The sequence below is a fragment of the Pelophylax lessonae genome (assembly GCF_965119305.1).
Source record: "Pelophylax lessonae genome assembly, chromosome: 11".
NCBI classification, from domain to species: Eukaryota; Metazoa; Chordata; class Amphibia; order Anura; family Ranidae; genus Pelophylax; species Pelophylax lessonae.
Window position 1 is genome coordinate 193,301,637 of NC_138778.1, and position 12,223 is coordinate 193,313,859.

The 12,223-nt window shown below is 41.1% G+C and overlaps 1 protein-coding gene across 1 annotated transcript in view; it reads left to right on the top strand.

Moving 5' to 3' along the window:
* Positions 1–394: 394 nt before the first annotated feature.
* Positions 395–12,223, top strand: part of ZNF831 (zinc finger protein 831) — a gene marked incomplete at its 3' end in the record, with an annotated part of 29,048 nt that continues 17,219 nt past the window's right edge. Inside the window, exon 1 of the mRNA XM_082272871.1 lies at positions 395–422. The remainder of the gene's footprint in view (positions 423–12,223) is intronic.

Below are 12,223 nucleotides of genomic sequence, written 5' to 3' on the forward strand. Positions count from 1 at the left end.
TGAAGAGAGGAAAACATAAGAGCTCTGTGGGCAAACAGATCGATGCATTACATAGCAAAATGCACGTTTTTTTATTTGCCTTTTATTCTGTATGAAAGGTAGCATTTTATTTCATTTCCTTTCCTTTGTGTGACCTTTTTCTTCTTCTAATGGAATAAAATAAATCTGTTTACATTTATTGCAGGCACTAATTTAAAAGGAAGTGTGTTAAGTATTTTGAGTGTGAGGGTGGCTTGTGAAGTTGTCTGTGATTCTTTTAACAATCAGCCACATTCTTTCTTTAATTTAGTAACACGCACCAGAAAAATCTATATAAAAAATACAGTAATGTATTATTTTCTGTTACTGTGCAATTAACATTGGACCTCATGTAGAAAGCCTGGAAAAAGGGAAAGGGAGATTTGCACTTACCATTGGTCCTGGTTAGTGTCGCTTGCAAATGTGTGTTTGATTGACTTGCAGTTTTGCCCAACAGGTCCAAATGTTTGGAATTTAGAAGACAAAACCAAACCCCATTGATGTCAATGTTAAAAAAATTCAGGTGTGTTTTTTTTGGGGGCCTTTTGAATGACAACTACAGCAACCAAATGCAATAAAATGGAATGAGAAACACACCAAATGTATAAGGAACATGTCACTATTTGAAAAAAAAAATGGGAAAACAGTACAGGGGTGTGGAGGGACCATTTTATGTGACTTCAAGAGTAACATGGGAAAGGCACAAACTCTTTAATATACAGCTTTGTGTGGGCCGCTAATGCTGTATATAATGTTCCAGGATTACTAAGAGTCATTTCTAAGACGCCCAACAGTGGCACTGTTTGTTGGCAGGGCATACTTTACCCTACAAGTCAACATTTTTTTAACTACCGTATTTGCCGGCGTATAAGAAGACTGGGCGTATAAGACGACCCCCTAATTTTCAAGTTAAAACATAGGTTTTGGGCTATACTCGCCGTATAAGACTACCCCCCTTCTGTACCATAAATTTCAAGGGGTATGAATACTTTTTCAAGGCATTGTACTTTCATGAATTCATAACTGTATTGACTTTATAAGCTGTTTGTAGTTCAGCTTTCCCTCAATAGATGTCTAAATAATAAACCTTTCCATGACATAGGTAAAGTGTGGTGGGGGTGGCTGGCAGCATGGTACATGGAGAGCTGTGTCTGTCTGGCGGGGGAATGTGAGAGTTTCTGTAAACTTCCTGTCCTGGACAGAGCTGACAGGAAACGTATGCAGACTATTCCTCTCTTGTCATGGAGCCTGCAGGCAGGAGGAGCTGTGCTGACACGTCAGAATAGAGGAGACACTTGTAAACACACAGCACTGACTGGCTGGGGAAGAAGAAGAGGAGCACTCCAAGTTTACACAGGGCGGCTGCTGTACCGGTATTTACCGTAGCTTTGGCTACATACAGCATACCGCTCTGAGCTAATCATGATGAGCGATGTAATCTATTATTGAATACAAAGCCTGCTCGGATTGGTGGAGTCAGTGAGGCGGGCTGATGTTACTCTCTCTGACTCCGCCAATCCGAGCAAGCTTTGTATTCAATAATAGAATACATCGCTCACTGTGATTGGCTCAGCGTGGTATACTGTATGTAGCCGAAGCTACGGTACATATACCAGTACAGGATTCCCACACAGACAGCCAGCACCTTGAGAGATTACATCTAATACTTACTTACGGTACCTTGGAGATATTTGAGAGATTACATTTACAGTACCTTGGAGATTATTAGGGCACATCCAACCAGCGCTTTGAGAGATTACACCTACTTACTTATTTTGGAGATTTTTATACTACACATATAAGACGACCCCCCCATTTTTGGGGGATGTTTTTGAGATTAAAAAGCTGTCTTATACGCCGGAAAATACGGTACCTTTGTTCAAACACAACTTTAGCAACAACCCAAAAAGTATTTTTGAAGGAATGTCAGTCCAAGTTTTTCTCTTGTAGTATGATCCTCAACTGTTGTTGGTTTAGAAAACTGTATTAGCCATGCATTGCTCTGCTCCTCAGAAAATGCATATTTTAAGATTATCATTGGGCAAAAAAGTTTTCTATTGTAAGACGTTGTAAGAAGGTTAACGAGCTGAAAGCAGAAAAAACTTCACAGACATAGACATCTGTCACAGTAACTAAAAATTAGAGCTTTAAACCTCTGGATTTGCAGACTAAAAAGTAGCACATGCCACCCTATGTTTATGGCATGGCATGGCATTTCAAATCCCAAATGACTGTCTTCGTAACAAAAAAAAAGAAGCATCAGCCCTTGGGTATATGAGTATAATATTTTTTTAATTAGCCCAGCTATGGCACCACTTTTAGATGACAGCACCGAGAAGCTTAAAAGATCAGGAAAAAGGCACTTAAGCTGTCTTCCCAGAAAAAAGGGAAAGCTCTTTTTTTAAAGTTTTATATATCCATTGATTATTTTTGTTGAAGGGGTTTGGAGGCAAGAGGAGGGGTTGATGGTTTGCAAGAGGGATATGCAAGGAATTGGCTAGGTTGGCACTAAGGTTTGGCGGCCAGCACCATTAAATTACAAATCAATATTTTTAAAAGGTATGCTATAAAGGGAGGAATACAAAGGTAGCAGTAACAGCAGCAGCATCACCACCACCAGCACCTAGTGGGAACAGTGTGTGCAGGGCCGGTGCTAGACTATTTTACGCCCTAGGCAAGACCAGCTACTCGCGCCCCCCCCAAAAAAAAATAAAACAAAAAGGGAAGGGTTTAAAAACTCCTCTATGTCATATTCAGTGACCCTGATCTGATGATTCCTCCATGTAATTCTTTCATACCCAGTGACCCCCATATTCCTCCATGTCACACCCGGGGACCCTGATGTCCCCCTATGTCACACCCAGGGACCCTAATGTTTTCCCATGTCACATTCTGGGACCCCAATATTCCTCCACGTCGTACTGTCATACCCACTGACCCCGATCTTCATCCATGTCACACCCAGGGACCCCTGTGTTCCTCCATGTCGTGCTGTCATACCCAGTGACCCCAATGTTCCTCTATGTCACACCAGGGGCCCCTGATGCTCCTCCATGTCATACCCGGAGACCCTGATGTTTTTCCATGTCACACCTGGGGACCCTGATGTTCCTCCATGTCACACCTGGGGACCTCAATCCCCCATGGCATACCAAGGGGTCACAATTCCTCATTGCACACCTGGTGACCCCAAACCCCTGTTACACTCGTGACCCCTATCCCCCATGTCATACCTTTATGACTCTGATTCCCCATGGCACACCTGGTGACCCCAATTCTCTTTCACACCAGGGATCCTCCATGTCACACCCAGGGACCCTGATCCCCTGTTCTGGGGACACTCACTGGGCAGTATGAAGAGAGTGGCCCGCACTCTGCCCTCCTTCACTGTGATCCTGCTAAATTCCTTCTCCCAGGACGCTCTTCTCCTGGACCACAGTGTTCACCACAGCTCCAACTGGCTCCTGGTGGAGGGAGAAGCAGCAGTCAGAGATCTCTGCACATCCTTCATCACCAACATCCTCAGACCCTTCTGGTGCCTTGTCGCTTCTGCTCCAGTAAAGGTGCCACCCTCCAGTGCTGAGCTCTGGCTCAGGTCCAGCTCTCCTCCGCTCCCTGCTTAATACTGACCCAGGGAAATGAACAGCTGCCCACCAGCTCAGTGTAGAGAATCACGTCCTGCCCAGGGTTTAGGCCGATCAGCTCCAGATGAAGAGGTCATTATGCAGGGCTCCCTTCCTGCCTCTTGGGGCCCCCCCAACAATGGTGGAAATCCAGGGCCTGGTAGTTCCGCCATTGCCCCAGACACCTGGCATCTTCCTCTGTCCCTTCTTCCTCCCCCACTGCCGCACCTCCCCTCAGCTCCCAAGGGTCATTCATGATGGAGAGAGATTGCTGACTCGTGGCTGCACCCCTAAGTGGCAATGCGCCCTAGGCGGCTGCCTAGTTTGCCTAGTGGAAGCACCGGCCCTGATTGTGTGCGCCCTAATTTTGTAAATATACAGTATACTCCCTCACAGACAAAAAGATTTAGTTGCATGTAGCAGCTTATTGGTGGAAGTTGTCAACCTCTGAGATAGAAACCATTTTCATATTGATAAAATTCAGGTATTAAAAATTGCCCGTGGACAGGCATTTTTTTTTTACATTTTGGTCACCACCTTTTCAGCTGCACTGAGCACCCACTCTGATAAGACACTTGCAGCGAGGCAGACCAGTGCCACTGGCGCATGTTGTGCAAGCTCCAGCCACTGGTCCATCTTAGACATTTATTAGTTCATGGTCCTCTCTTTACTTATGAGGTTGTTGGCTTCCATTTTATGGACAAGCCACTCTTTTTAGACTACCTGGAGTCAGGCCTGCCTGCTGCTTCCTGAAAATAGCTTGCAACACCTCTGTTAGATGTCCCCTGTCGGTAGTGCTGCTACTGTTGCTGACTACTTGTTCAACCATAAGTAGTGGAGCTGTGATGGGTAGCAGCAGTACGCCTGCTGCCATCAGGAAATGCTTTGTACCAGCACCTTGAAAGCGCCTTCTCATAGTGAAAAATTATGTTTTCCTTCTTATGCAACTGGCCATTTTGGACTCATGGATCGAAGAGGGTGGCAGAAGGTACTCCGAGTGGTCATCACCAAAAATTTCACAGTCCTCAGATCACAAGCTGAAGGCCCCTTGAAGTTTTCTCAAAAAAAAAAATTAAATAAATAAAGTTTCAAATTTTAATATTTTTTTTAAATGTATCTGTTTTGTTGTATTAGTATATATATATATATATATATATATATATATATATATATAATTTTATTTGGGGGACCTGCTAGGGATGAGTGTTATTCAGGACTAAGCCACCATGACTTTGGAAGATTGGATGTTGCTGAAAATTAGGTTAAGAAGATGTGTATGGAAAGGGACTCGAAATAGGGGGAAAAGAGGGAGAAAGAGGAGGAAGAAGTGAGTGCTGGGCTCACTCAACCTTACCTTCCAAAATATTATAGTTTTTAAAATCAAATATATATATATATTTTTTTTTAATGTTTTAGTATTTATTTTATTTTATTTTTTGGAAGAAGAAGACAGATAGTAGAAAAGTCACAGTTTAATTTCAGACTGTCAGTGGAGAAAAAATAATGTATTAGTCTTACAAGAATGTTACATTTTCAAAAGTAGCCTAATCTCAGCACACAGGCAGAAGACAGACGGAAGGCCTTTGGAGGGTACTTCCTATAAAAAGGGGAAGGGAACGGAGGAGGTGGAAGTGGTTTGAGGTGACTAGTTTGAGATGCTGGTTCAAGAAGCGAGGGGAAATATCCGATGGGGACACAGGCAGAAATAATCAGGAGTTTTCTCCCTACCCAAATCCACAGCACATAGTGATTTTAGCACTCGTGTGTCCCTGTTAAAGCGGAGTTCCGGGCACAAAAACGATATTTTTTTTTTGTGCCCGTCCGCTAGTTCAGCCTAACCTGAAAAGGAATTGGATAGTTAGATTTTTTTTTTTTTAAAACTCACCTTGTAATTGACGATCGTAAATACTCACCTATGACAGCTTCCTCCTCCAGCGCCGAGGCTCTCCCCGTCACTTCCTGCCTCGCAATGATTCCTGGGAGCTAAACGTCATAGCTCCCAGGAATCAATGCGCCGCACCGGCCCCGCTCGTCATTTCCGGGCGGCGCCGCATTCCCCTGCTAAACAGCTTCTGGGCATGCCCAGAAGCTGTTTAGGAATGCGGCGCCGCACCGGAAGTGACGAGAGGGGCCGGTGCAGCGCATTCTGGGACACGAAGACGCGGAAGAAGACAGAGAAGAGGACCGCGCCGGCTTCAGCTGCCCACAACCGAGATGGAAACGCTGTGGAAGAAAACTTCTAAGTAAGTATTTCTTCTAAAAGGTAAGTGCGAACCGGGACAGATCAGAGGCTAGCCATTGTGGAATGTGCTAGCCCTGACTGTCCCGGGGGTATGTTAAAAAAAAAAACGTTTCTCCGCTTTAAAGAGGTTTATCATTGCCTCTTCCTTCTAGTTGTCATGACTGCTGTAAGCTTGTGGAATACATTTTTGCATATTATAGTGATATTCTGAGATGCTAAGTTACAATACAGCCTATCACACCTCTCTCCTAGCTTTACCATGGCAAACAGCATGAAGCCAGAGAAAACTAAAACAGGGGTTAAACATGTAGCTTCCCAAATATGCTAAATCCTTCATCTCCTTAAGAATCACAGCATCTCCTATTCCTCTTTAAAGTGCATATTTTTTACTATACAGGTGCATTTTCATAATCATTATACAAAACTTTACATAATGCTGAACTCTATTTAGAACGTTAGGGTTAATCTAGTTAGCGGTTTCTGTTTCCAAGTTACAGGGTTGTAAAAACCGAAATTCATTTTTCCCAGCTTCCTCTTTTTGAAGTTGGTTCTGTCAGCACACTGTTATATTCTCATAAAGAGATTCCTGTTTGTTCAATATTAATAACTCCCGGGACTCTTTATTGCTTTAGTCCAAGCCGTTTGGGTCACAGTACAGAGTCAAAGCAAGCTTAGAATAAGCTCCAGTGTCAGATGCTACAGGTGTCAGAATAGGGTGCATACCATCTCAGGAAATCACATGTATGTCACATCCTGCCACAAATATTGTCTGCTGGGAGATCCCTTATGTCAAAGATGGGTGAGTACACAATGCTGCCCAGTGTTGTTTTCAGAACAGTAAGAAGTGAAGGCGCAGAAGATATACAGCAAGCAAGTATATACATCTCAGGATACTCAAAGTAAGTATATAAGACAGATAATGTAGAATTAGCTTCTGTGTTCTTTGAGTAATATTTAATAAAGAGCTTTGTACAAAATGCAGCACGTTTAACTTGTTCCCTATCAGGCTCCGTTCACATCTAGGTGTTGCTATTTTTACACGTGTTTTTCATGTGTTTTTTTGGGCGTTTTTGCAGCGTTTTTGTGCAAGAGCTTTTAGGCTGACGAGTGATCAATGAAAAAAATAAAAAATAAAAAACGCCTGTAATCTGCCAAAAAAGAAGCTCATATACTTTTTTGAGTGACGGGCATTTTGCTTAAGGTGACAGAATGCTCAGATGTGAACAGGGGCCATTAAAATTATATGGATTTGTCTTGTTGGGAGTTTTTAGAGTTGAGGCTTAGAGCAGAAAATAGCCCAAAAACGCCTAGATGTGAACAGAGCCTCAGTGATTTTGAGAGTTCTAAAGCCAGAGGATCAATGAGAAAGGCAGGCAACAAACATTTTCAAGAGGCTTCTGTGTTTCTCTCAGGTTTTCTCTAAAGGCTTTGCCAGTAATGTAACGCAGATTTGACTTTTATTAGCAGCAATTTGGTAGTGTATAGAAAACAACACTTGATAACTAAAGGAGCAATGAAAAATCTACTGTGAGTTAAAACGTAACATCAGTCAGGCTATAGGCAGAAAGAGAGATATCTCTGAGTTCTTAAATCATTTTTGAGTGTTCCAGCATCTGCACGCTCTACAGTCTCCTATAGCAAAAACACAGAGCATCTGATACATGATGGATGGCAAATGAAGGATCAGGCTTTGTTCGGAAGGATATTTTAAAACTTTTTTTTTAGGTATTAGGGTAAACATCTATTTAAGAAAAACATAATACATGTATACACTTACTTTATATAGATAGCTAGCAACCTCTCTCTGATGATTCCACACCCTGTTACTACCTTCAAAGTGCCTCTGCTGGGCCCTAGGATTCCCCAGATCTGTACAAGCTTTGCTGTAGGCTCACAAAGAGCAGTGGGGGAGGCAGCGTCTGTAAATATATATATAAAAAAAAATACTGTATATATAATTTCATAATTAACATTTGGGTTGTGCATGTACCTCCATAGAAAGTGATAGAGCTTACTGCATTTCGTGTTTTTATTTTGTAGTGTGAATAAATAACTATTCTGAGGTTGTGTTTGGCCAGTTGTGTGACGCGGCCAAATGAAATAAAAACATGTTTATTGTTACAATGACAATAACATAATATCTGACAAAAAATACAAAATGAAATATTGGTATTGAATGAAAAACACTAAAGATGTGAGCTGATGTGTATGTCCCACAATCGCACAATCTTGCGTAAATGGTTGTGTGTTGGGCTCTAAGTAAATGTTAATGAATTGCATCAAAATAGGCTTGACGCGTTTCTGTGGAGCATATTACACTTCATCAGGCGCAGGTAATTGATGCGTATCTGAAAAGATATATATATATCAAAAAGTATCAATGTTATGTGATAGTTGAAAAAAAGGGGGAAAGGACAAACCCAAATCGCATAAACTTACAAAACAGCTCAGATCTGATGGTGCATGCTGACATGAAAATGCTGAACTTGGCTGAAAGTGCGACTCTCCCAGGAGCTGTGGGGGCATACAAATGCTGGCAACAAGGCACGGACATGGCACAGCTGGGAGAAGATAGAAACAAGACAATAGTCAGTAGTGGCAGGCTCACAGACTGCAGACGCACCTGTAGAAAAGTCAAAGGTGTATACAAGTGATGCAATGCAATATGCTATTGTCTGGAGGTGGGAACAAAGTCCCAAATAAGGTGCAAAGAGTGAAAAAGTGTAGGAAGTTTTGGGACATTATGAATAAAATAGAACCTAAGTAGCTGAAAAATTGCAAAGACATAAATGGGAGAAGGAAATGAAGAAAGAAAAAATTACATGAAAAAAAAGGGGGAGAGTGAAAAGGAGTATAGAAAACTTAGAAGCGAGGTGACTTACAAGTGTGTAGTGAGGATGAGAAGTCCAGGTGAAAAGACAAAGGTAGGATCCAGCTGTTCAAAGAAGAGAATGCCACATCAGTGTCCACAATGAGCCCACACTGTGCCCCCAACGCCACGCTGGCGTGTGCAGAGACAAGCATCTCTAACCGGGAGGTAGGCACCAGGTGGCGAACCGCTCCCAAAGGGATGCTTATAAGCACACTGGATGGAACAATGCAGCCAATGCCGCTGCGCCATGTGGTGACGTCACGTGCGCAGATTTTTCAGCCACTTGGGTTCTATTTTATTCATCATGTCCCAACACTTCCTGCACTTTTTCACTCTTTGCACCTTATTTGGGACTTTGTTCCCACCTCCAGACACCAAGGCCATAGCATATTGCATTGCTTTACTTGTATACACCTTTGACTTTTCTACAGCTGCATCTGCAGTCTGTGAGCCTGCCACTACTGACTATTGTCTTATTTCCATCTTCTCCCAGCTGTGCCATGTCTGCGCCTTGTTTGCCAGCATTTGTATGCCTCCATAGCTCCTGGGAGAGTTGCACTTTCAGCCGAGTTCAGTATTTTCATGTCAGCATGCACCATCAGATCTGAGCTGTTTTGTAAGTTTATGCGATTTGGGTTTCTTCTTTCCCCCTTTTTTTCAACTATCACATAACATTGGTACTTTTTGATATATATATATATATATATATATATATATATATATATATATCTTTTCAGATACGCATCAATTTCCTGCTCCTGATGAAGTGGAATATGCTCCACAGAAACGCGTCGAGCCTATTTTGATGCAATTCATTAACATGTACTTAGAGCCCAACACACAACCATTTACGAAAGATTGTGCGATTTTGGGACATACACATCATCTCACATCTTCAGTGTTTTTCATTCAATACCAATATTTAATTTTGTATTTTTTGTCAGATGTTATGTTATTGTCATTGTAACAATAAACATATTTTTATTTCATATGGCCGTGTCACACGCCTCATTTAAAGTATCAATCCCCTTTTTATCGTATCCGAATAGGGATGGAGGTACTGGGTATTGTACCAGGAGCCTCATTTAAAGTCCCAACATACCCCCCCTCTTTTGTGTTTGAATTCAAAACGCAGAATTTAAAATGAAAGACTTTCTTCACAAACCCTTATTTCTACTAGTATTTATGTCTAAGGTTAAGGGCTCTATCACATGGCACGTATGCGTTTTTGCCATGGTGCTTTGTGTTTTTGAAACTTTTGCGATGCGTTTTTCACCTGGACCTGTGACTGGACAAAGCACTTCCCACATGCATGTTGTGTTCTTGATGAGTTTTTGCCATGGTTTCCATTCATTTCAATGGAGAGGTGCATTTTTGGTGCATTTTTTTCTGCACCAAACATGCACCAAAAATTCAACAGTTAGGACTTTCTCATGCATTTTTATTCCGCTGTTTTTTAAGACTTAATAGCTGATCAAAAACTGATTAATGTGAAAAGGTCATAAAAGAAAATATTAATCTTGGAACCCAATTCCAGCTAGAATTAATTTTTCTACCTTTAGGTACCGATTTAGGATCTTCCTTGATTCAATACACTTCTTCGAATCTCTGATGACGTATAGTGATATGAAACCAATCAGGATTTGACTTTTGCTTTATGGCTGTTTTAATGTATAAATAATAGCTAAGTTTTAGCTATGTCTGTTCCAATAGGCAATGCCGTAAATAAAAAAAAGCTACTGCACATTATATATTTCCCTGTTATTATTTATTTATTTTTTATTTTTATTTAGCAATAAAAGTACCAATGAGATAATGTAAAAGTGGACCCAGTTCCATGTTATTTTCCTTCTAGTAAGACCCCAAAACAAAACACAAAATCCAGAGATAACATTAAAGTGAACCTCACATTACCTAAAATGTTTTCGGGAACAACAGTACTGAAATGCTGGCACTTTGTAGTGCCTTTAATTCTGATCCCTATTTTCTTCTGCAACCACCTTGGATCCTATGTATAGACTGTACATTGGCTTCTCCCAAAATTAAACCTCCCCACTCCTGGCACTCAGCACTGTCCCTTGTAATTCAGTTGTAAAATGTCAGAACTTCAGGAGGAGAGGGGGACCTGATCTAAACTTGAACAAAAGTTTAGGCCCCCTGTACAACCTGGACCTTTGATTTGAAGGTTAACATTTGTGTCCATTGGGCCATAACTTGAGCCTGCATGTTTTCATTTTAACCCCACCTTACCTGGTATGATCTTGTTCACGTTCTCACCTGCTCAATAGATCCAGCGTTATCCTTCTGTGATCCACTGTTCAGGTGTTACAGCACAGGTCCCTTTCCACCATCTTGGGCCACCTCATTGATCTTCAGCTGGTTGCCTTTTCTGGGGGTTGGGTTGATGTGTAGAGATCTAAAGTCAAATGTTTTAGGCCAGGGCAGGTTCATTTCAATGTTGGAAACCCTTGATGCTAAAGATGATATAAAATATTAAGATATTAAGAGACCTTGAACATAACTCTTTGTTTGGATTTGCAATGCTAAGCCAAAGAAAATTTCCCTGCTGATTCTGTGGCATATTTCACATATCATATAAGTAATACTGTCAAAACTCTATCTGTAAGTAACTTATTGAACTGCGGAATGTGATATTGGGAACAATTTCTGAACTTGAGCCATAAAACAAACTGTGTTCCTGAAATGAAGTATTGATAACTTTGTGTGCTAATGCCAAGGAGAACAAATTACAAGCCAATAGTACATCAAGATATGGAGTCAAAACATTAACTGTTCTCTTAAGACAAGTAAGTGAAAAGCCAAATATTAAACTCACAGTAAGGGGTTATTGCATCTTATAATTAAAGGAGTTGTAATTGAATGGTCATGACTAAGACATTATTACTAAAAACTCCTGGGTTTTTAACCTGCTGTGATTTTTAATATCACCTAGCTTCTATAAGATCAGACGGTCATATGCAACTTTAAAGGGGTCAGTCAACTCAAAAATGATATTTCAGTGTATAAACAAATATTAATAAATTGCATCATTAATCAGATTCATTAGGTCTTCAGAACTCAGTAGCAGAGATCTTTACACTGTTATTCCTGGCTTTGAATCCTCCCAGCATAACCTGTGACTCCTTATTCTGTAAAATCCGTTCTATTCAAAATAAGGTTCCAAAAGAGATATTGTAGGGGTTGCAGGAGGTGTCATGGATCTGGAAACTTAAGTACAGTGTTCCTGCGGTTCGAGTTTTAAAGCAATAACAAAAGCTGGTAGGTAATGTAAGGTGTTAGCATCTACCAAAACAGAAGCATAATTTCCTTGGCAATAAGTGACAATTGCAGTCAGCTCATCAATTTATAACTTGCAGTGGAAGGAACATGTGCATTATAGCGCAGTTATTTTCCTTTCCCTACTTTCCATCTTTCAATTTTGTTGTATTTGGTATAGACACATGAGAG